The sequence below is a fragment of the Ursus maritimus genome, unplaced genomic scaffold, assembly GCF_017311325.1.
Source record: "Ursus maritimus isolate PB19 unplaced genomic scaffold, ASM1731132v1 scaffold_9, whole genome shotgun sequence".
Lineage (NCBI taxonomy): Eukaryota > Metazoa > Chordata > Mammalia > Carnivora > Ursidae > Ursus > Ursus maritimus.
In genome coordinates, this window is record NW_024427107.1 from 57,559,475 (window position 1) to 57,586,408 (window position 26,934).

Genomic DNA, 26,934 nt, shown 5'->3' on the forward strand with positions numbered 1-26,934 from the left:
TTTATTTACTTATTTGTCAGAGAGAAAGACAGAGAGATAGAGAGAGAGCACACGAGCAGGGGGAGCAGCAGGCAGATAGAGAAGCAGGCTCCCCGCTGAGCATGGAGCCCAATGTGGGACTCGATCCCAGGACCCTGGGAACTGACTGAGCCACCCAGGTGTCCCAACGTGTGTGTTTAAATAATAAGATTACTTCTCCTTTTCTACAAGCTGTTTTTTTTTTTAAATTTTATTATTTATTTATGTGAGAGAGAGTGGGGAGGGCAGAGGGAGAAGAGAGAGAATCTGAAGCAGACTCCCTGCCTAGTGTGGAGCCAGACAGGTGGGGCTTGATCCCACCACCCTGAGATCATGACCTGAGCCGAAACCAAGAGTCCAACGCTTAGCCAACTGAGCCACCCAGGTGCCCCCAAGCTGTTTAAGGGTTCACCATATTTTATACCTCCGTGACATAATGCAGAGAGAGGGAACCGAGTCACACAGATAAGGTCACTTGTGAAGAGTACCTGAGAGGACTCCGTAGCTAGGGGATGACACCACTGGCACACCTGCGGGGCACAGTTAGCAGGATTCTTAGCCGCCTCTCAGGCTGAAAGAAGGCTGCACACCCACCTATCTAAAGCCACAGAACCACCGCATTCTCCGCCCTTGGCCTTCTCTAAGTGCCCCTTCTACTTCTTTGTGGGCTTCACTGAAGGAAAGAGTGCAGGAAGGTGGGCTCCAAAACCAAATCTACAAGAAAATCACCTCAAATGAAAATTTCTAAAGAGAAAATTCCAGAAAGCAACAATTCGAGGAACTGATTTTTTTTTTTTTTAACTTCGAGTTTTATAGCTTGCCTAGTAACTTTTAGGTCACATTTGTGTTGCCTCTACATAATTTCTGTTGGCTGATAATTTCCTGTGTGAAAAAGGAAGGATGGTGATAGAAACGGTTAATTGTAAGGATTTTTTTAGGGCAGCCAAAGGCTAGTAAGTAGTTTTCAGTGATAATTACTCAGAATTCCTCAGGATCACTTGTTTCCTTTCCATGTTTCAAATGTATTATGACCACAATACTGATTTTCACAACAGCAATTTAGGTGATGAATTTGGACAATCATCCGTGTTAGGATTTGAAATAGAAAATGACACACACATCTTTTACTATAAGTGCACTTTAAATCCAACATAATTTTTTTCCTGCTTTGAAGTGCAAGAAGTATAATGACTAAAACAAAAAAAATTTAATTTAGGTTCACAGCTAACCACTGTGAGGTAACATCATCATCAAATTTTTCTGAAAGCTTCTGGTTCAAATTTTGCTTTTAGGGGGCTTAATTCTTTAGTCAGTTATAGATCAGTGGGTTGAGCCCTGGCACATGTATTGGTGAACTAGATGTGTCTTAAGAAAAAAAATGAAAAAAAAAAAAGTTTTAAAATTGGTTTAGCTGTTTCTATTACTTACATTATTTAAAAATCAGCCAAAACCAAACATCTGAACATTTTCAAATTTCATTAACATAGAACTGACTTCATTTGATTAATAAGAAATAAATTTGACTGAATTATTCATTCAAGTGGCTTAACGTTTAGAGACACGGATATTTATCTCCAAGAGATTAAAGTCTCCATTGGAAAAGGAGTTTTTGCAGAAACGATCCTTTATATTAGTGTTCTATGTATAAGAACTATACTGAAACCATGTAATTACATAACAAGCTTCGATAGGCAGATTTACTCATATTTTTTATGGTTTTGTATCTTAGCCATTTTAAATCAAGTCAATCTGAAATTTGATATACATGCTGTTAGGGCAGATATACCTCAAATATTTTTTAACTTCAAATAATTTCTGTGTTTACTCGATTATATCAAGAATCTTTCCCAAACTTCATTTTAGGGACATGTACAGATGGCTATGATAGACACTTCTGGTACAATTTTGCAGTAATAAAATTTCATTGGTAAATTTAACTCAGTTTTGTTCTGGGAATGGAATAATTACTGAATGTCCGGCATGTGCCTGGCACTGTGCTACAAACTGGAGTTACAGCGACGTATATGACAAACATGGTCTATAATCTCTCTGGGTTTCCAGTAGAATGTGCTAAAAACATACTAAGCATGCAGTTAACGCAACACAAGTTGAGATGTTCATGAACATTGAGAGTTTAATTTATGCAATTTATATGAAAACTTATCTGAGGAAACCAAAGTATATTGTATCAATAAATCTCATTTATTTATTTATTTAGATTTTATTTTTAAGTAATCTCCACACGCAATGGGGGGTTCGAACTCACCACCCCAAGATCAAGAGTCAGATGCTCCACCAAATGAGCCAGCCATGTGCCCCAAGAAAGCTCATTTAAAGGCTGAAAGTTATCTAATGATCAGAGAGCTTACTCTCTGTGCTCCTTTACCAAAGTGGGTAGTAACAGTCTAGTCATTTCAGAAACAAGCTGATCCTTGTTCATTATCCCATAAGTAATAATGTCCTGTAATAATAGGACAATGATCAACAACATTGCCCTACTGACTACCAAAAAAGTTGATATGAGCTAAATAATGTGTTTATTATTACTATCATGTTAAATACTGTATTTATTATTACTATCATGTAGTGGATTGGCATTTGGTAATTACGAATAAATGATGATTAGTATTTTAGTCATTATCACTGTTATTTACTACCGAGGGACACAGAAGGCAACCTCTTCCTTCTAATTCCCCCCATGCGAGGATTAACCATCTACTGACTACACATCAGTAGATCCTACAGAGCACATAGAACGCAGCGCCTAAATCCACTTAAAAATAGATGGCGGCTTCCAACGAACATCTTTAAATTAATAGCCAGAATTTTACCCAAAGCACAGGCTACCCGATATTTTAGGAAGAGCAGGGAAAGAATGCTGCCAACACAAAGCAACAGTTACCAATATCTTGGCTGACTTTTGTTCCAAATAGAATTGTGAAGAACAGCGCAGTTGAAATGGGATGCACAGCAAGTCTCTGCCGGATTCAAAACAGCCCTCTCTGCCCTCAGATTTCTTGCCAGAAAACTGAAGAGACTCTACAAGGTTCAGCCAAGCACCCATCTTACGATCTCCTATCTCAGAATTTGGAAACAAAACCTGTTTACCCTGCTTATTAAATTCACTTCCTCAACACATCAGCAATGATAATGGAGACCAGTGTAAACAAAGCTGACATCCCTGGCTAGGAGCAATGGAACAACCTCTGTTCCAGGACATGAGGCAACACATACTCTAGTAATCATACACTGTACCCAGGTATGAATGTGCCTGAGACTTACTGCACTGACACATCACCATGTGGGAGTTGCCCCACATATCAGGAAATGCTAGTGTGCCAAACACATTATAGCTCCATTTCTTCTGAGATGCAACTGGTGACTATTGAAGCGGGATAACAGACAAATCAAGATTTTGCAACGTATACCCCTACACTTCAAATCATTCATATAGTTTCTTCAAATTGGCAGAATTTACAAATTTATCACACACATATAAGAACCCTATTATATACGTCTGAAGGACTCCATCTCTATTCTTTGACTTACCCCATATTTGGTAAATGAGCAAACCAAATATCCAATGCTATGCCCAAATGACATAAAGAACCAGGACTAGAAAAACCCAGATCTTCGGAGTTCTACCTACACTGTTTCTGTAATATTGTTCTGCCTTTATAGCAATATGTATTTAGACAGCTAAAACTATGGTTGAAAATTTATGTCTGCACTGTCTTTTTTCATTCCACCTGAAAGTCATTATTGTCAAAAGAACTACGTAAGTCTTTCACTGCTTCTATTTCTGCCGCCATGAATCCATTTTCACCTTCAGCTACAACAATCATTGGAGGCTTTCTCCACAGGGACTTTCTTCCATGCCAGTGCCAACACCTGACACTGAAAAGGAAGAAAAAAGGCTTTTTGGAGGCACAGTTACACAATTTTAGCACCTCTTAAGCAAATTTCAGCATGAGAACAGAGTTGATTCTGTTTTAATATATTTTTGCAGATTTTACTTAATAGTATATTTTGTAAGCACATTTATTATGGGAATTATTCACATTATAAAAAATAAAAATCTTAAGTGATAACGATAAAGAACAAACCTGTTGTAGAAAAAGCCCAATGTCTAAAGGGTTCAGCTTCTACACACTTAAAGAAACACAAATAGAGTTATTTTATGTATTATCTATGTGGGGTTGCCTTTATAATAGATAATGATGATGATGATGGTTATTTTGGAAGAAACAGAAAATACCAAATGATAATCAGGAATTCTTTTCATGGGGTGTTGCCTGGCTGGCTCAGTTGGTAGAGCATGTGACTCTTGACCTCGGGGTTGAAAGTTCGAGCCCCGTGTTGGGTGTAAAGATTACTTAAAAAAAAAAAACCTTAAAAAAAAAAAAGGAATTCTTTTCATATTAACTAACGGATAATAACTGGCCTGTAAAGTGTTTCCATCCTCATGGCATTCACATATATATCAATGGTTCTTCACTGGTTCCTAACACTCTTTTGATAAAATTTATGACACTCTCCCCAGAAAAAAAATATGTAAAATACTTTACAAATAACTTCAGGCTGTCCAAAAGAATGTCTTTCACAAAATGTATCCAAGCATTTGGTATGGACTTGAATGCCTGCACATCTGAAGGTTAAGAACTCCTAACATCTATTATCCCAGTTTAGATCAAAATGAAATACCAGGTACTATTATTCCCCACTTTCATTGCTGAGGTAAAAAGACTAAGAATGGTTCTTTGACTTATCCAGTGTCAAAAAATACATCCTAGTCTCTAAGTCTAGATAAAAACACAGGACTGTGTTCTAGAAACTGTTTCTGAATCAATTATCCGATAGAATTCTCTCGCTTGACTACTTTGGGTCCCTTCTCTAATAATCACCATCATACATCTAATACTTCTCAAGACTTAACTATGTGTAAGATAATATGCTATGGGCTTCTTTTCATTATCTGACCTCGTTAAAACGATCCTAACAGCCAGGTATCATTATTGTTGTTGTTTTACTGTTCTTCTTCTTCTTCCCTCCACTTTACAGATGAGAAAACTGAGGCCTAGCAATGTTTTTCAGTTGCTAAATAGTAGGGCTAAGATACAAACCCAGGTCTCCCTCACTTGAGAGCCACAGTGCTAAACTGTTTCAGGCCCTAGTACTAAAGAGGCAATTGGGGAATTTTTACCAAAAATATTTCACCATAGCTTGGCTTTGAATAACCCTTATCTCTTCAAACCACCCTATAACAGCTGATTGAAATTATGCAAGTTTTGAGGTACCAGAAAGAAATGACTCATCCTTGATCAGATATGGCAACGATCTGTTTTGAGGTTGACAGATACAGTCATAGCTAGAGGAACACAACATTTGGCCGATGGAGAGGTAGGGGTAGGGAAGGGGGATGGGTGCAGTACACGTGTTTTAATCCTGCCATCTCAAAAAAGAAAAAAAAAGTATGTAAAATAAGCCTCTGCTTAAAAGCAGAAAATTAGTCGACACCATTGACTTAGCTCCTAATAATGCCAGTCACATGGGAGGGCAGCTGTGAACTAGAATCTCTGTTTTTGCATTAGTCTTGGCTAGAGATGGGGCAGCAAAAACGATGCTGGGGTTTTGACAAGTTCTGTAAACACATATGTTCAGATAACAATTTACTAGATTTACTTTATATACTTGTATGATCCCTGGCAGAGACCTTTTGCAATGTGTGGTATCATCATTATTCAACATAAAACACTGCCAATTCTGAAAGATGAGATTATTTTAATAAATTCCTCAGATTTGGATAATATGAAAATATCTATAATTATTTCCCCTTAAATATTTCCCCTATTATTATATATAAAAGTATATGTTCTTCATCAACCTATGGAGCTGACTTTGATACTTTTCACGTGTGATATAGTTTCCATTTCATTACAGAACCGCGAAGACCAAAATATTCTTAACTCCAAACACTTTTTACAGGCTATCAAGTTGAGAGGATACAGTACAGATCAGATGTTAAAACATAGCATGTAGTCTGCTCAGCAGAAGGATGATAATTGCTGCTTATTTCCACTGAACAGCGTACAAATTATGGAAATACAGTTAAATATACTGAAGTTCAAAACAATTAAGAACCATGTTAAAAATCCGCAGATGTGTGTCAACAAGAGACTCGGATACCAAATACGCAATTTGGACTAAATACTTGATAAGACTAGATTGGGAATACTTCTTGTACCATTTCACCCTCTAGGACCGAAATACAAAAAAAACACAGAAACACGAACCTGAACTTCATTTAATTTCTGAATCTACAAATAATTCTTTCAAAATGCTGTCTCATTTTTACTCAGTTTGTATTTCCTTGGGACACCTAAACTCATAGGTATATAAATCCACCTTTCCAATGGTTAAAATACTGCCTAGTATGTTCTGTCATTGTTCAAATCGAAGATGTATCTTTAAATGAGAATTCTGTTCCTGCTAGGGGTAAAACCAAACTTGAGCAGATAATTTCATTACAGAAGCATGGTGCAGACAGGGAAATCTAAGCTGATTTTTAAAGTTTTAATAACATTATTTTAAAAAGACAAGTTGAAATTATGAATTTCCTTAACAATCATGATGTAATTTTGTAATAACTGAAATCTTTCATGGGAAAACTGCTTCTTCAGTAACTCACACAGTCAATTACACAGGAAAGCACTGTAATAGGCTGTCCCCCTATTGCCCCCCCCCCACATTCAAATAGCTCACGTACACGACTTCCTTTTCCATTACCAACTTGTCTGCAGTACCATCTGTAAAAACGAACACATACCTTGTGCTGCCAGTTTCTGCTTTTGCACGTCCATTAGTGGGACTGGCTGCAGCTGCTCAAGAAGAAAGCAATGATTGTCTTTGCTTTTATATATATATATATATATTTCCCCTTCAGTACGACCGTATCAGCGCAAGGCAATACATCGTCCTGAGTAGGGAACTGCACTTAATAACCTGACTCGGACCCGGTTCTCTGTGTGATCTGGAGTTTGTTAATCACACTGTATCACATACCAAAGCAAGAACTACCTCATCGCATCAAGCACTCTCGAGACGACCCCTCAGTCACTCCTACCAAAAGGAACAGTTAAAATCATTTCGTACTGTGACACTCTGTCCATCGAGCACAATATCAGGAAACCAATACTGAGGCCTGGCAGCACAGCCTGAGACACAAAACTCCTGGTGAGTGAGCTTTTATTTCATGCGGGGGCTTTGAAAATAAAACACAGAAACTCACTTCTCTAAAACTTTATTTTCCCCTGTCTGCCTCGTGTTTATATTATTTTTCTGTGAGCATTATGTTTCCCTAGACAAACATGATTAAACTGTTCACAATCTTTGCAGAAGATGCAAATATATTAAAGTAAGAAATGATATCAAATTAATTTTTTTAAAAGTGATTTGCCTCCAAGAAACATTTCTCTCTACTGTGGAGTAATATGAATTGAAAAAAAAAAAAAAAGGAAAACACTATCAACTACCAAGTTCTTAAAAACATTTCATAAAAAAAAATTCAAAGAGAAGCTGAAATTAAAAACACACACAAAAGAAAAGCAGAAGTCCAAAAAATGGTTTAGTTGTTTTCTGGGGCTATTCCACATTTACAAATTTACCCCAAATATATCAAAACTACTCTTCTTCATAAGAGGTATTTTGCTGTCAGTGTACGCTTAGCTTTGGAACATTAGGATGCCAATTCTGCCTAGCTTTTCATATACTGAATTGTCTTAAATCATCAAATGGCTCCTCTTATTCAGCATTTAGGCATAGGAGAGAGAGTGCTGGATTCCAATTATTTACATATACAAGTCACTCCCAGGGGACTGGGGTTATTAAAGAGAGGGGCTATTTTTCTTTCAATCTTTGCATTATCAGTGCATTGCACATAGTAGGCATTTAATTAATGACAGCTTAATTGAATTGACCTCTACCAGAAGACAGAGTTCTGCTGACTTCAATAAGCAGACATTGTGTTAAAATATATGTGTGGTGTGTATATATATATATATATATATATGCTCTGATCAGCAGATTATACTTTAAACGAAGCTTTATTCATGAAATATATATAGCAATCATCATTACAAAAAATAGGACTTAGATTGTAAACAGTTTCACTTTTGTGAAATGCAAAATAAAATTAATAAATTATGCACCATATTTAGACTATATACTATATGACAGGAGGGAAAAGAAATGGACTTTGCTTGAGCTTCTGAGCAATCTGCACAACTAGTAGAAATGGCCTATGTTAATGTGCATATTTGTGTATGTATATACATCAAAGTGACAGTACATATACACATACATACACAAATGAATCCAGCTCAACATTTTAACACTGCCATGTAGTGAGATGTTGCTAGTTGCTTTTATTTTCATTAAAACAATATCATATTTTATAAAGGGCTAAAATACCAATGATGTTAAATTAAAGAGAAAAAAATCCCAAGTTTCCTGGAGAGTGGAGAAGAAATATAATTAACTATGTGTATGAAAGACCGAAAAGGAAATGAAACAACAGAGTACCTAGGAGAGTGTCTTATATGTCAGGCTAATAATTATTGATTTTAATAGGTGGAAAATAAGACATCGAGAACTTGTGATTTGTTTTTATTACTGTATTAGAGTCCTCTCAATTCACTTACACACTCAACATAAATATAATTATGTATGGGAGAATACGGAATGCAATGCTTGACATATATCAGGAATTCAACGAGCATTAAATTTTTCCTTTCTCTCTTAGTTTCAAAGATATTGAGTATCAACAGATATTAGATTTTAGAAAATACTGAATAACTAAGTAAGATTTTGGCATGTATATACACATATATCATTCAATTATCTAGAGTTACGTATTTATGCACATATGTGTAACACTTATGCAAAGAAGCTCTTATTTATTCTATTTTTTATTTACAACATTAAAAGAAGATGAATAGTGTTCCTAAAACTCTCGCATTTAGGTGACTGTCTTAAAATTTATCACATCAATTATGCATGTGAAAATACTATCTCTCTACTCTCTTCCTCTCTCTTTTCTATCCTTTGTTTTTTGACCATGTTCCGAAAGACCTTTGAGAATTTCATTATATAAATAAACCAGTTTGTTGGTGACGTATTTACTTTCATGAGATTCATCAGTTTATCAGAGATACATGTCTCATCCTAAAACACAAGTGGAAAATTTGGGGAAGGAATCAGGATCCTTTGGAATTTTCTAGAACATAAAAGAATGCTAGGTAGGTCAAGTTCCCTTATGACTATTACTCATTCTAGCTAGTTTTCTTCTTTTCATATAGTGCGATCACATAGATTAATACATTATCATAAAATATGACAATGGATATTTAATTCATAGACTACACAAAGTTGATCCACTTAGATTTATACAGATCAAGATTTAGAAACCTCTGTACAAAAATTAATTTCAGGTGCTGGCTGTAAATTTATATCCATAAGCAACTATCTGGAATTTGACATCCTCTATTTTATTTAAAAATATATATATTTACACGTACACATAATACATTAACATGCACACAAACATACACTGAAAATATGTATTTGCATGCTTGCATTCACATTTCCTTTAAAAATGTGACCTATGGGTCCTCCAGTTTAATAATTTAAAAAGTTCAAAGGGTTTACTTAAAAAAAAAAAAAACAAAAAAAAAACCCCCAAAAGTTACACTTCTTTCCCAAATAAAGGGTTATAACTGACTAGAAAGTAAAATATCTCTGATGAAAAAGTAGATATAAAAAGTGTAATGAGAGAATCAATGTATCAATGAAACAAGAAATGAGCAGGTAGCATTTCATGAAGAAGGAATAATTTATGTACGATTAAAAAACATTTGCAGATATTACATGCTCCAAAAATTGTGTACTCCCTGAAGGACAGATTAAGTAGCTAGATCTGACTTAAATCATCCCTCTTTTTCTACCTACTTTCCAATACTTTATTTCACTCATTGCACATATGTATGTATATACTTAGTGTGCCCATGTGTATATTTCCTTGGCAAAATAAAAATGGAAATAGTCATCTTCTTTTAAACTCATCCCAAATGAAGGCACTAATTCAAAAATAAACAGAACAGACTGATTGGTACCAGACTAAAATTCAAAGCAATTCACATACAAAAAAGAAAGAAAGAAAGAAAGAAAGAAAGAAAGAAAGAAAGAAAGAAAGAAAGAAAGAAAGAAAAAAAAGTAAAGAGAGCCTTAAACATAAAAGTTCTGACTTTTAAAAAAGAAGAAAATCACCATTAGCAGAGGTTTAGCTAATTAGCCGATCTAATGTAGGGCTTTTATGTTTGTAGGTTTACAAATTTCAGAAAATGACCAAATTATTCCACTTATACCATTAACTTGACCCCTTCCAGAATGTGACCCTCCTAATAGATTTGTTTTATAAGATATGACATCTTGAACAGCTGTGCTATTCTTTCTTGAACTTGACTTTTTTTTTTAAAGCATGAAAATAGACTGATTTACTAAAACATAAGTATTCTTTGGTAACAGTGGGGGGAGGGAGGGATCAGAAATGGAAAAATAATATGAGTTCCTATCTGAGCAAGTCATTTTGAAACTCAGAGAACACTGAAGTATTACAAACATTTATGGCCAGTTAGAGAAATGATGTAGAGAGAATCTGAAAATAATCACTATGAATTGAGTTCATTAACATAGAGAGATATGATTATTAAAATGGAGAAGAAATTCATTTGACTGTTTTGATCTTCAAACCCCCTACCATTGAGTGGATGCCATTATGTGCTCCTTGCAAATTTCAGTATGTTTCAAGTGTGGTTAGTAAGGCTCTCTCCAGAATTTTACTTTTTAAAACTAAATATAAATCGAGATTAAGTTAGATAATTTCAGGGAAGAAGTTTTCTAAATTTCTTACAGGGCAAATAACTTGCAGGCACATTGGGAATTTTAATCTATGCTAAAAACACCTCTAGATAGATTCTATTTAATATAGCAACTAAATAAATAGTTTGATGTAACCGGAATAATGGTCTTACTCAGAACACTCTTGATCAAAAGCCACACTGGATTTATAGATGAAGTAGGAAGGGGGAACAGCACGGTGTTTAATAATCACAGCTTCTACCCTTACTCAGGTCCCTATCAAGTTTAATCTTGCAGAGGTACTTAGGCTTAAGTGTTATTTTTGTACCTTGGCTCCAAATGGCATCTTGACTTAAAATTCTGTAAGTACTTCATACAAATAATAAATTTTGTAGCACAGTACTAAAAGCACATATGAGGCTATTCTTAGTTTCAATTATACTTTTAATATACTAGTGATCTGTTTATCTGATTGCTGCTTCTGATAGGTTGACCATTGTCTAACACAACCCAAGCACACTGTTATTTTTACAAGAAGTGAAGGCATTTGGAAAAAAAAAAAATCAGACAACTCTGTTTCCAGTGTCTCGGGGATAATTGTTACCTTTCTCCTTTTCAACTTTAAAAGAAAGCAGTGTCTATTTTGCTCAGGGCAGCTGTTTAAAACTCCTGCTGTCAGAATCTTTTCAACTTGAGTAGATTTAGGATTATTTAAAAATGATTATTGTATCACACTAAGTCTTCTATTGCTGTTAATACTCGAGCACCCTAATGTCCATACACAGTAATTAACCCAGGAGATACGCATTCACACTCACCTTTGTGTGTGTGTGTGTGTGTGTGTATACATACACACATATATTTTTACATGGGTGATTCTAAATGGTTTATTTTTATTTAAAATTTTTAGACAAACCCGTGATGGGGAATGTAATATTGGTAGTCTGAGATATAATAAAATTTAAAAAATATTTGGTCTTCTACTTCTAGTTCTGATATTCATATTTCAAAGCAAACTCTGAAGACTATTCACTTACAACAGAACAACTTCTATAAGCTGATCCATTCTTTTACTTTATTTTACTATGTAATATGCTATTGTAATGTAATCCAGAACATTAGCAGAGAGGTTTTGCTTTAATAGTCATAAATTTACAAAAATCCTTATTTTGAAAATATATTTTTCAGCTCATAGCTTAAATGATTGGACTTGCTTTCATTATTAGATAAATATATAATTTTTAACTTGGCAATACTGGGATAATTTTCCATTAGAACTGCAATTAAAATTCATTTTCATCCAAGGCATAAACATTGGTTTCCTTTAGCTTCCTTCTAAGTTGATTGAGATTTTCCTTAGCAACCAATGCACAGCCTTCTCCACCCCTTTTAGTTCTTTGAATGTTTATTACCTGTTGAAATCTTCTTGGCTTGCAGAAACAGCAGACAGGAAAGGAAAAAACTTAACAACCTAAATGCCTGATATTTAATCAATAAAGGAAGGATATTTCTCCCGTAGGAATTCACTGCTCTACAAACCCTGCCTCTTCTCCTCTTTCAAGAACAGAGATGAAAATTCTCTGCTTCCCACAAAATCAAAACCTCAAGTCACCATGACACATTGAAAGGCCTAAGAAACATGCTTGCTCTTATCGATTACAGGTTACTCATCTATAGTTTTTAAATCCAACTGCTAATCACTTGCTATTATACAAAGATGACAAGACCTGTGAGTCTAAACTCATACTTCTTCCAAAGTTTCTCAGAGGTATATATTCATAATATTCATTATATTGAGAGAATATATATATTCTCTCAGTGATAGAAAATCTACTTTTCTGGAGGACAGATCTCATTTCGGAAAGAAAGCAGCATGTATTCAGAGTAACGCTGATGAAGAAGATGGCAGAACCACGTGGGTAGTACCCAAGGGTGGCAACGCATATGTCCAACCAGCATGGCGTGGACAATGACTGATGGGCATCAGGACCAGCACTGGCTGTCCTGCAGGGGCTGAGTTGGGGACCCTGTAGGAGATCAGAGCTACCCCATCACGGCTGGGTGGTGTAGCTTCCAGGGGTTTGCTCACGGAGCAGCTGGAGCACCGCTGGATCTGGGACTCAGGGCTGAAGGCCAGTCAGTCAGGGCTGAAGGACGCTCACGAGGTTGAGTATTAGTCTCAGCAGTGTCACTTTGAGTAAAAGTTAGATGTAACTAGCAGATTGCTGGCGTGATCTTACGGCTCAAAAACTGGTGCTGATCATTATTCTAAAGACTTACAACAATGTTCTCTCCAAAGTCAGCAAAACCTGAATAAATTGGCAGCTTCCTCAGGTGGTGGTTTTGAAAGTCTACACTCACTTGGTAATAAGTTCTGGTATGTTTATTTATAAACGTCTTATTACTTTAAATTATCACCTCATGTAAGGAGAGTTCAGTGCCTTTGAAGTGTTTATAATTTTGAGGGGAGGTAAGGTAAATATACATGAAGCAATTAAGAGAATGATGCAAGAAAGTAGACATGTCTAAATACTAAGATTTTTATGATTCCTCTGCTTCTAAATGCTACAACAAACGAGAAATGTGAAATACACACTCGCACATGCACGCGCCGTCTCACACATTCACGCACATGCAGCTAAGGAGCCCATGCAAGTAGGTGGTAGGACTTGAATGCACTCTCAATCATTACTTATCACTGTAACTTTTAGTTTCTTTCAGTCGCTTGTGGCAGAAAATACAATCCAAACTAGATTAATATGAGGATAAATCTTCTGATTCCTGCAAATGAAAAACCAGGAAACACTGACTGTAGGCACAGTTTAACCAAGATTCAAGTGATATCATAAGAGCATAATTTTTCACTCTCTGGTACATGTTCCCACTGCACTAACTACAATTTCACCTATATACCTTCTCTCTGGTTGGCAAAATGGCTGTTGGACATCTAGCGCCATACAGTTGATTGAACAAGTGAGGGGGGAAACAGTGAGTCCTCTTTCTTGATAGCTCAACACAGTGTCCTCAAGTAGGGCCTTCCTGGCCTAACTCAAGTCATGTCCCTGTCCTACTGTGGCCAGATGGGACGTAGGATGGAATGCCTGGATTCGTTTATTAGGCCTAGAATAGTTTCTCTAATGTGAGCTACTAATTACCTGACTATCTTATCCAAATGCAGATTTTTATTCAGTAGGTCTGAGATGGGATTGGAGGTTCAGTATTTCTCATAAACTCCCAGTTTGTGTAACAAAAAACAAAGGCACACTTGAGCTCCGACTCTTGGGCAAAATCAGCTTCATCTGAACTAGATGAAATCAAAGGGAGGTGTGGATTTTCAAGAGAAAACTAAGGACTGTTATTGGAAGATATTAAAAAATGAGATTAAAAAATCAATACATTTCTTCTACCACCTGCTCCCCCCTTCTGAATGTTATCTATCCAGAAGAGGGATCTTTTAATAAGTAAAGCGTCTGTGCTGACAGAACCGCTGACACATTTGAGTGGTCCAACCATGCCATCTAGTATTTTCTGTGGTTTGAAGAACCCCTGAAAGAAGCCATCATTATCTACTCTTCTCATGTAACTCTCTTGAAACAATTGATTCATGCCATTTTCTTTCTTCTACAAAAGCCACACTATGAGGAGGTGGTATAATGATCACTACACCACCAAGAGTCTGGTTAGAAGAACATGGCAAAAATAAAAGCAAGGATGCCCCCATGACAGGTGCCATGGTCAACTATTTGAGATTCAATCAATCCCATTTCCTTAGTTCACAATGAATATATAGGATATGTTTGGAAGGTTCACAATAAAAGCCCTTGTAGCCAGCTCACGAGAGAACTCTGTACTTGAAGGTTTATCTGTAGAGACCAACAGAGCATTTCAGCAGTCACAGTGATGACAAAGGTAGCATCCGATTATTTTTCTGAATGCATGTTCTTACTATCCTGTGTCAAATACCAAAAAGTATTAAATGGGCCAATAACTCTTTTCATTGGCACATGTGTCAGAAAAATAAGTTATAGACAAATGTATCATCCTTATCTTCCAGAAAGGCTGAATTACTACATTAACAAGAAGAAAGGTTTACTCTCTTTTAAATGAGGTATCTAAATGGATTAAGAAAAATATATACCTCTTCTGATCCTATGTCTAGCCCTAGCTCATATTTATACTGTAAATATTAGTTACTATTAATTTCGACTTTTGCTTTCTTCACATCCTTAAAGAGGTGTATACTCTTTCGTTTGAATTCTCTACATCACTGGGCATGTCTCTAGTTTGGGTTATAACTCAGAGTCAAAGAGGGCTTGAGACTACTTTCTGTATTCTTTCTCAGGTAAAGAAAAGCTATGACTTTCATTTCACCCTATGAACTGAAAGCATCTTATAATCTAGCAGGTGAATGTTGTAAGTGTCTCATAAGAGTATTAAGACTAAAATACCAAAACTTGGCATGTTTTTTTCTATTTCTAAATGAAAGCAGGCCAATGTCACCCAAAAGATGTACGAGTGTCTAAAAAATAGAAAGTGCAAGGCTTATTTATTGCCCAAAGCATGCAAATCTAGTGCCAAAAAGTCTTACATGCACAGGATTGCATAAAAACCAAGGCCATGGCACACTAAACGTAATAATCGGGCGATGTATCTGTCATCCCTTACTTATTCATTAATACTTAATACCATTCATTGAACATCTGCTTGGTGTCCAGTACCATGCTGGATGATTATGGACCCACAGCTGTGGAAGACATGACCCAAGGTGTCAAGCTGCTCACCAACCATCAGAGAAGCCACACAAGCAAAGAACTGGTAAGTGTACTAATAAAGCTATCTATATTTACTAGATTATGCTTCAGGATAAACAAAAAAAAGAGCAAACAGCCAATCATTCTGAAGGGTCATGAATATGATGCACACATAATGTCTTGTGCTGTGCCAGTCACATAATAGATGTTCAGTAAATTAGTCTCTTCCTTCTTTATATATTTATATTAAAGGGGGTGTAAATAACAAATGATAACATGGCCTCTTCCAGTTCTTGCATTTCAATAATAGTTCATTCTTTTTTCCAGATGATCTGGAGTAATCTCATTGGCTTTGAGACTCACATTTCCTCTCTCCCTTCTCCCCTCCTTTCTCTCTCTTCCTCCTTCCATCCCTTCTTTCCTCTTTGTTCTTTTGCTTTTTCATTTATCATTTCATTTTCAGACCACTCAAGTTCCAGGCATCACACACTGGCGATTCTAAGAAAAACTATATTTTGCAATAAAACAAACACTCTAAGAACATCTTACACAGTTACTAAAGCATGATCCAATATACAATGGCTAGTGACTGACTGATCTAACCTAACATACTATGTATTCATAATAAAGGCAAACTAATGTTAATTTCAATCAAGATATTTAGTTAAGTACATAGTAAAATGCACTCTAGGTTTGTCTTTTGCTGCTGTTCGAGGGGAGGGAGCCAAATGGTCTTAACTACATATGGAGATAGCGTTAGATGTGTTTCTTTGGCTAAACTTAGACAGTCAACAAAGTGCCTGAGTGCAGGAGTGTGGATAACGAGTACCTTCCAGCTTCAGTCATGCATTTTCTATAAACTAGGAATGGGGCTCTTCACCCCTGGGGCACGGAGAAGCAGTCGGGGAGTCTTTCAGGATGGTGGTGTTGTGATTTTCATTTCCTGGCTCAGCGTAGCACTAAATGCAGGAAACTGGGATTTGGGAGACACACATTCTAACACAGTTCTCTACCTGGAATTATTTATTCACTGGAACAAAGTTACTTTATCATTCTCCTTTAGTATTTTTCACCTATTTTAGAAAAGAAGGGGTAGGATCTCTCCACTGCTGTTTTCAGTGACGCTAACAAGATAAATTAGAACACATGACATGGATATGAAAATAAAAATCATGTCACAAAGTCAAGGGATTTTAAAGAGCATCAAATGGACAGAAACTGAACTTGTTAAAAGGGCAAAGACAAATGGAGCTAAGACACGATGGAGTCATTAGTTTTTCAATTGACCCGTAATTTTCCATACTATCCTCTAGGACAAATGTGGTTAACTGTGTCATGTTCCTCAAGTTTTTACAAAGTTTGTTTTAAAAGTAAATCACTGGTAAAACTGAAATTTATTTTAATAACAAAAAAGTTGTATATAAAGAGCCTAGTTTTTCCTCATTAGCCACAGGGGACATTTTGTACCCTGTATACGTTATTATTAGCACTTTGCAGCTAACAAGCAACATTTAAACACTACTCTGCAACAGCTGTAAAACTAACCCTTCCAGTCATTGGTCCCTTCTGCTAAATGTCCAGAAATGCAGTGTTATGACATGTGCGAACATCCACCCTAACTTCCTTCCAACTGAGAAAGCTCAAGATGGTAGACAACGAAGGAGACCAACGAGAATCCGCTCCCTTACTGTATACAGTATCTCACTCTCTGATTAGAGCCCAGGGCACACTCGTGGAGAGAGCGACAGCTGCTTTCTGTCTTTTCATTCCCTTCTCCCATTAATGTTATTTCAATTGTGTTATGGGCTGCACTCTAGATCTAAAAAGAAACATTTAGTTTTATTTGAATGCTTAAATGATTAATGACCCTCTATAGTTGTCTTCTCATAATTGCCATAGAGTAAGCTGCAATATACTTTTAAAATCCAGACCTCTGGGTACTATTGAGAGCAAACGATAGCTCAGGCATTGGCCGCGATGTAGAGAGTTCTTTTTAAAATTGCATCAACTCCCCAGCATTCTATGTGGACCATTTCCTAAATGATAACGTTGAAGAAAAGTCTAGAGACTTTTATTATGGAAAAATTAAGGCACTGCCACACTGTTCATTGGAGGAGGGTAGGTGTGCACTTGAGAACTGGAAGGTAAAAGGAGAGGCTCGAATCAATAAGAAAGACGGTCTGGACAGCCCAAAACTCTGTGTTCTTCAAAAGGAGGACCATTGTGCATTTCATCCGAGAGCGGTGCACAGCTGTCCACTGAAGGGGAAGGAAGTAGTTATGTGCACCTATCATGTAATCAAGAAAAGGTGCCTGTGAGTCGTAACAGGACCATGTGAGTCTTACACTTTTTTATTTTACACAGCTAACATACTCATATCCCAGTGCGAGTCGGAACAGCAGTCTACATAAAACATGTAACTCCTAAAAGTATAGCTGTTTACATTTATATAATGGAAAAAGATGTGATGTTTGCTTCCCAAGGTTTCAGCAGTAAGCCTAGTAATAAGTTTGTAATGCTCTCCTAACTTTTGTATTTTTTTGGCAAATGCAAAATGCATGAAAGAACAGATTCTAAGGCATTGCTGCAGAGTATATTCGGTGTGACGAAGGATAATGGGCAGTCATAGGATAAAAATGGACATGATCAAACCACAGTGCCTGAGAGTCACCTAGATAGCGCTGTCAGTTTGTTGTGTTTTTCTGTTTAAGTCTTCTGGCTAAAATGTTTTCTGACTTTTGTCTTGGCCAATTTTGGGCCACACTGAATGTTAAATAAACTATTATTTAATCAAATACAGGCATATTAGTCTCACTCCTGCTGACAACTTCAATTAGAATATTTTTGCTTTGTTAAAAAAAAACCCTCATGATCTTTAAACTGTTAAGGCCTCTGCACAACATCTGGTAACAATTTTTGATATATCCAACCATCAAACTTGTATCTCCGTGAAGTGGTTTATCCAAGATTTGTTTTAATTAGGCCGCCTTTCTAACTTCACATGGCTTTCAAAAGACAGAATCACTCAGATGTTTTAAGCTGTAAACTTACTGAAAGGTTCAGAGGCTATAATTAGAGCCCCACCAAGGTGGACTATTTCTGTTTATTAGCTAGATAGCCAGGTTAATTCAGTTGCCTCTTTAAAAGAACAAGAAACTTTTTCTAATTTTAGTACATTAAAAAAAATTTATAAAAGCTCAGAGCTGCTTCTTGCTGGTGCTCCGATCAAAAGCATTTGCATTCAACACCTTCCATAAGGACCCGTATTCCAAACGCATATTTCTCTACTCGGGCAGCCCAGTTCGGTTTTAAAGTCTTCCACGTACATGAAGTACAAGTTAGAGAAACATATCGCTGTGAAGGCAAGATCACAAAGAAGAGCATATACTTGAACAATAAATATAAAAATAAATCTACTTCTCGATTCATTTTAATAAAGCATCTTCCTTCTACCAACCATAGCTTCCGGTAAGCCGCCGTTTTAGTAAGAAATTACACTTACCTTGGATGTTCTTTTTTAATATATTTTGCCTCTGTATAAACCTTGGGGAATATAAAAATCTCCACTCATTTATTTGCATCACAGGCACAGATTAAAGGCAAAAGTAATGTGGAAACTTAAACTATTTATTTTATGAGGTAACTATTTAAAAATCCACTGGGAAAATAATGAAAAATGGCCTCATTATCCCTCTTTTTTGGTGAACCAGGCTTCATTCTACCAAAATAGGTCTCCCAGCTCTGTGTGTGTGCGTGTGTGTGTGTTTGTGTGTGCGTGCATGTGTGCGTTGAGGCTGATGGTAGCCCGTGGCTTTTCTCCACAAGTTTTTGATGTTACTCCCTTTGAAGCACTAGCACAACTTTATAGCTTTGTATTATTATTAAACTTCTTTATAAACGCTGGGGTTTCTCATCGGTGTTCACAAAGCCTAAGAACGGACCCCACAGGATCACTAATATTTTAATCTTTCTGGATAAAATGGACTGAAAGCAACTGTAGTGAAGTTCACTATTTAGTCTACATGATGCAATGCATGTGGATATTTGGAAACACTTGGAGGACTGACTTCAAATGTCATATTTCGATTCGCTCATATCATATAAACAGTCAAATACTCGGAGTAGATGATACCGTGTAGGAAGCAACAAACATTTTCACCCATTGATTTTCTGAAGGAAAAAAATACATCTGCTTTTCTATTTTTGCTTACAGAAATATGGGAGAAAAGTATGGATTTTCACCTTGCATTTGAAACTATAGTGCATTTTACATTCATTCTCTAATTCTATCCATGGCAAGAATATATATATATTTTTTCTAATATATATTCTATATATATGCAAGATACATAGAAAGACTTCAAAGGGTTTTATTGTAAATCAGAATTATCTTGCTGGTGAACACAGGCTCTATCTCGGCAGCAGGTGTGTGTTTTTCATTTGTTTAATATTTGGGTTTTGTTTTGTTTTGTGGGGGTAGACCATACAATGTAGTTCAACAGGGAAACAAATTAGTTGCCGTTTGAAAAACTAAGTGATCTCACATAAAAATCCATGTTTTTTCCCTAGGTTTTACTGACATTTACAAAATCTGGTATTATGAGGTTCATTTTTTCATGGGGCAAGACATAGCTGAGGTGACTGCGACCGCCCCTTTCAGAAGCTGCACTGGCCACTTCACCACATGACCTCCGAGCCTTGGCATTTTACACAACCTGCTTGGCTCCCAGAAGCATTTAATTTTGCCATGGTAACTTTTAAGTCCTTCAATATTAATTATCCCAGCCTTTGTCTGTCTGAGCTGTTTTGTAATCTGGAGGTGCTAGACTCTGCCTGCCTGGGTTCGAATCCTGTTTCAACACTAGGTAGCTGTGTAACCTTGGACAAGTTGCTTCAACTCACTGATACAATTGCTTTATCTGTAATAAAAAAAAAAAGGATAATACTGAGACCTACCTTATGGGTTGTTTTGAGGAGTAAAGGAATTAATTCAGTGCTTGGATAATGGTACATACACAATGAATGTCAGTTATTACAGCTCCAGTTTCAGACCAAGGTCCTATCTTCATAGTCAAACTCCGCAATCCCATACATCCTGTAACTGGCTGATACCACCAACTGGACAAATATCTAAAATGCATCTTCATGCTTAACAGATCCATCAATAAATGCTTTAACTTGGGTATTTTGGTACCTTTCTAAAATAGACAACCATCAATGTCTTCAGTAGAGATCTAAAATACAGATCTCCCGTCTCCTTAAACATTTAAAGTTCCCCATCATTTAAAGAACATGACCTATTGCTCTCCTTCTTCCCCCTTTGCTCTAACTTATCTCTACCATCTTCTACCAACTCCCTCCATCCTCACCCCTTTCTCCATTCCCATGGGATCAGATGCTGACTTTGTACTTGTCAGTCTTTATTTTCTCTGCTGGAGACTGTGCTTTCTTATCACCATGTCCAGAGCAGGTGCTCCATAAATTTTTGTTGAACGCATGAACAGATGAAGCATGAATCCAACTAATTTAAGTCCTTCCTATTCATCTTTTTAGGTCCAGCTCAAACCAGTTCTTCTATCTTCTCTTCCAAGATCTCTTTCTCTCTCTCGTATATTCTCCCATTTCATTTTCTTGGTAGCTCTCCCATTTTATGGTATACCTTTTTCTATAGTGTTTGTTAACATGGCTATTTCTTCCACTAAACCATGAGCTTCTAAAAGGTAGAGAACACACTTTTGGGGGTCATTTTCCAAAATGCTTTGCAAATCATCAGTGCTCAATTAGTCAAGTGAATAATGCTTCATCATTTCAAAACTCAACAACCATTTAAGGAAAATGCTCATTTATCCACAACTGGTTTCTTCCCTTCCCTGTGACTTGGTGGGCTCCACTGTCCTGAATTTAGCACCAACTTTGATGACTTCCTTCACCATACAATCTTCCTAGTATCAGTATTTTTCTTCTACTGGAGATAGCTCCCTACATTCACACTTTTGCTTTCCAATCCACCAAGAATACCATTTCTACATTGAATTTCTGAAGAAAAACTTAATTTTATCACTTCCTTGTTCACAACTTCCATCTTTTCATAACACAGTCGGTAAACTCCAAAATCCTCTGCTCCACATTCTTAATGCTCTTTACAATCTCAATTCCTCAATTAACTTCCTTTATTCTTCCCTGAACCCTCCAAACTAGTTTCTCCCAACTTTCCTCAAACAGACCTTGTACAATAAAACAGATGGATTTGAAACACACACACACACACACACACACACACGGCCTTGTACATTCCCAGCTCAGTGCATTTTCACATATTGTTCTCTCTCCTCCCTTCAACCTTCTGAAACCTGTGTAACCTTCTGAGAACAGCTCAAGATTCCAGACTTTATGAAGCTTTAAATGCTAAATCTGGTTTCATTTTTTTTTTTTCCTTGAGAAAGCGAGCAAGTGAGGGTGGGGGAGAAGGATAGGGACAGAGAACCTTAAGCAGGCTCCATGCCTGATGTGGGGCTTGATCTCACAACCCTGATCATGACCTGTGCCAAAATCAAGAGTCAGAAGCCCGACCGACTGAGCCACCCAGGTACCCCACTAAATTTGGTTTCTAATACTTCTTTTAAGGAAGCTCCAGGTACTCTGCTTTATTTCTCTCATGCTGTGAAGCCTCCCTCATGAGCTAGATGAACATTTTAGTCTTTCCTATTTATCCTTTTCTGCAACATCCCCCACACCTCCCTTCAGTGAGGTCTACTGAACTACTTCCTTATTTGACCCCAAACCGGGCACCTTCAATCATATTCCTCCTTAAGTTAGTCCAGACTTGTGGGAGCTAAACTGCACCAAAATTCCTTCTTCATTTAAGGAAACAAAAAGAGCCAATGAGGAAATCAAATGTTTGTTTCTGTATTCAATTGTGACTTATGGAAGGCAGGAAATTATGACTTTCAATTGCTCAGCAAAACTTAGTTCAGTTAAAGAATTGAGAAGAATTAAATGCTCAATTTATAAACTGAAGAGAAGGAGGCTACCAATTTAACCTAAAGACAATTTTCTTTCAAAACATTGCTTTAACTTGTAAGGCGAGATGGAGTTACCAGAGGAAAATTACTGAACTACTACATTATTATTGCACTGCCACTACAAACTTAAGAAATTTATCTATAAATATCCATCCACAATGGTTTTAATATAAAATGCAACTTGTCATTAACCACAGTCTCACTCTTGGATACATTTATAAAAGGATGGACACATATAATATGCATATATTTATCATGATGGTTTTCCCATTAGGGAAATACAATTCTTTTCTGCAGACTTCTTTTTTTCCTTCCAAACAGTGATTCCGTTTAAATTCCGAAGTTGGGGAAAAGTACTATAAAATGACCCTTCTTTGACTCGCCCACATTGGATTTTGTGTTAGGTTGGATACAGGGATGAGGGTTGCAGTTTGACTTTGCAGCCAAGTGGGGTTTGTATCTATCTATCTATCTATCTATCTATCTATCTATCTATTTAATAGATTTCACACAAAATCAAGGATGTGTATCGTGGGAATGTTCAAAACACCCAGGTAAATGTTTCCGAGCTATCTGAGAATCATCATTTATATAAAAAGCAATGTGCCATGTGTACATTACTAGTGTGTGTTTATTACTCTGTGCTTCCCCCACAAGAAAGGACTTTGTGTCCTATCAGACCAAAACCACGGCTACTTCCCCCAATCTCATGCTTTTCACCTGCACCAGCTGCTTCCAATTACCCGATTCCACCTGCAGGACCCCCTCTGGTTGTGTTGAGATTGGTTCCTGTTTCAAAAACAACCAGGAGAGTGACCTGGGCCTGAGGCGGAAGGCTGCTTCAGTTAGGAGCAAGAATCTTGCATCAATTTAGTCTCCTGCTTGTTTTTTCCTCTCTGCAATCATTGGTTCCCAACTCCTGGCCTGGTTTCTAATCACTTGTTTTCCAGTCCCTGAAATGGGACGGGTGCATCCACCCTCCCAATTTCAGTCCCCATCTGCTCTATCTGCAGCCATTCTAGAATCCTCAAGTGCTAGAACGAACACAGAGATGATGAGCATGAGCCTAGAAAGGTTACGGAACGACCAAGTGTCATCCTGACAAAGACAGACTTATAGATAGATTGGGCCTAATGGGATGGCCATGTTATATAGTTCAACCTAACAGAATGCAGTTTCTGAGGTTGCCAACTGAGGCTTCCCTTCTGCTGTACCCTGATGGCTTTCTGTGCTTCAACTCCTCCAGTTTCCCTACTTGCTTTCAGTGCTTAGCCATGCTCTGATATTCAGGACGGCCAATCTCTTGATCTAGCATTGTGTTTCTCAAAGTGTGGTCCACATACCACTAGCATCAGATTCATCAGGGAATACTTCTTTTAAAATGTGGGGTTTTGTTTGTTTGATTTTATTTATTTTATTTACTTTTATTATGTTCAATTAGCCACTGTATAGTACATCATTAGTTTCTGATGTGGTATTCAACAATTCATTAGTTACTTATAAGACCCAGTGCTCATCAGAACACGTGCCCTCCTTAATGCCCATCACCCTGTTACCCCCTCCCCTCTGAAACCCCTAGTCTGTTTCCCAAGAGACCACGAATCTGTATTTTTTTTAAAGATTTTATTTATTTATTCGACAGAGATAGAGACAGCCAGCGAGAGAAGGAACACAAGCAGGGGGAGTGGGAGAGGAAGAAGCAGGCTCACAACGGAGGAGCCTGATGTGGGGCTCGGTCCCATAACGCCGGGATCACGCCCTGAGCCGAAGGCAGACGCTTAACCGCTGTGCCACCCAGGCGCCCCCACGAATCTGTGTTTTTAACAAGGCTCCCTAGTGATTCTCAGTTCAGGTTTGGTTCACCTCTGGTCTTTAAGCTCCAGTTAGACTATGACCTTCTGGATTGTGCTACAAGTTCTTTACCAAACCTAATTACTACACTTTTGCCCCTTACTTGCTCCCAAGTATCTTCCTCTTATAATCATTGTAACGTAAGACGAAATGGAATTTCCCTGCTCTGCTACTGGATTATTTGAAGGTAATGGAATTCCATGTGTAGGAAAATTATTTAGCAATTTGGACGGATTTTCTACCTACATGTTGTTCTTGGTTTATCTGATTTTTTCCATTGATTCTACAAAATAGAGATTTCTAAAAAATAAAATGTTTCTTTTATGCCTTTAAGAAGTTCACAGGCTTGTGAAGTTTTCTACAAAAGACAAAAGTAATGAAAATTATAATAAAATATGCTAAAAGTAATAAAAAATTATGCACAGGTGTAATGTCAGCACAAACAACTATCAATCAGACCCAGTCTAGATTCCTACTGGATTAAACCAACCCTTTTAAACTTTATTGAAATCTTAAATAATGCCAGATTTCTTTTGGTGAGGGGAGTTTAAACTTCCAATTTTACTTTAGAAATAATGTGAGATTCTTAGAATGCCATATTTTATATATCTCAGAAGAAATATCAGTAGCACTATTCAAAAATAATTCAGCAGGTTTAAAAAAAACACTAATATTTTAACTGTTAACTTTGGGGATTAAATACTTGGAACAAACAAAACTTATGTTCAATGTCACCTACTATGAAATCGCTGTGTAGAGATCTGAGTTCATTCGTTTACTTTCATAATTATTGTCAAAGTTAAAATGTATTAAACCTTTGAAAACAGAAACTAAAATGTTTCAACTTTCTAAATCACATAAAAGAGAATACATTTTATGCTTGCTTTGCAAGCCTCTGATGTCTTTTCCTTTCAAGTACACTAAATTACTGACTTGCCATGATGACTAACATAAAAGGACCAAGCAAAATACTGTTCACTTACCAAAGAAGATATATAGGCTCGTTATAATAAAGTGCAATTAATTTTCATTTATGTAAACTAAATAACAACAATACTAGTAAGAACGGCCTTAGCCATGCTCCAAATCTCCATTTCAAAAGAGTCCAAATAGAAAGCAGGTTCGCAGAATTACAGGAGTATATTTTATTCTTTTCTACCAACCATATTGCTCATATTGCCTTAGACATTTTCATTATTCTTGTGATGCTTGAGAAATGACAAAATTAGAGAAGAGGAATCTGATAAAGATAAAGCATGGCACAAAAGCTATATAGATAATTGCCTTCACAAATCTAGTGCAGTTTTCATCTCTCCTAATTAGCCTCATTACCATACTTTAAGACAGACTAGCAGTCACTCAAGACCCTGTTCTTTTCTGTCAGAACAAGTGCTGACAGCCAAATGGACAACATATGGAAAAGAACCCTCTTTCCAGCTAGTCTTCCGTGTACTAGGCCTTTGGCAGAAAACGTAGAACAGAGAAAGTTTCCTAAAATCCATACTCTAATAGGCATCTCTAAATCAGGGGTAGAACAATGTACCTTAAATACTCTCTTCACCCCCAACTTGTCAGTTTGGGGCGGTTAGGTCCTACATCCTAAGTGTTTTCTAACAGGAACGCTGACCATCTTCTAAAAGAACATAAAGCGTTATTAGCACACCAATTCTGCTAGACCACTTCGATTTTTCGGACCTCTTCATCGTTAAAGGACTATCATGAAACTCTCACTTTCAGATACGCTGTGGTAGTTTTTGCCCTTGACGTAACTGTGATATCTCCTTAAATTCCTTAGAGACTAAATATAAGAATTTCACTGATCACCCTTTGAAAATGAGTTTTAAATATTAATTCAAAAAATTTCAAGTCATTCTTGAGTACAACATAACTGTCAATATCAACTCATCTGCTAGAGGGAAAACATTATGGAATCTATAAAAAAAAAAGACAACATTTGGTGACAGGCTGAATATTTTTCAGATTTCTGGAAGCCTCACCGCACACCTTCTACCAGGGTTATTTCTAACTAAATCACTTTTTATAAAATACATTTTGATAAGATTCAGAAGGTATGTTCAACTTATTCTAATACGGAAAAAGGTCATTATTTGATCACATCAGTCATAATATTTATAGGATTAATTTTCCCCATTCTAAGAAATCAGAATGTTTCAGTCACTTTAATTTAAACAATTTAACTGTTAAGTACTTCCATAGATCCTTTCTAGGCCCATTTGTTTATATAATCACAGGTATCTTTCTTTTTCCTGATGACTTTTCCAGTTCTTTAAAAAAGATTTTTTGCTAGATTTAATTTTGCTTTTGCATTGCAAAAACTATGATGCAATCTTAATGGCAACAAAATCAGGGAAATGGAT

General features: G+C 36.7%; 1 protein-coding gene and 1 long non-coding RNA gene across 3 annotated transcripts in view; one reads left to right on the top strand and one right to left on the bottom strand.

Annotated features, from left to right (window-relative positions):
* Nucleotides 1–26,934, bottom strand: part of TRPS1 (transcriptional repressor GATA binding 1) — a 247,269-nt gene that overhangs the window by 8,189 nt on the left and 212,146 nt on the right. The window lies entirely within an intron of this gene.
* LOC103661570 lies at nt 46–25,449 on the top strand. Its single transcript, XR_568178.2, has 3 exons — nt 46–7,251; nt 15,648–15,747; nt 20,253–25,449. It is a non-coding gene; the product is annotated as an uncharacterized LOC103661570 (long non-coding RNA).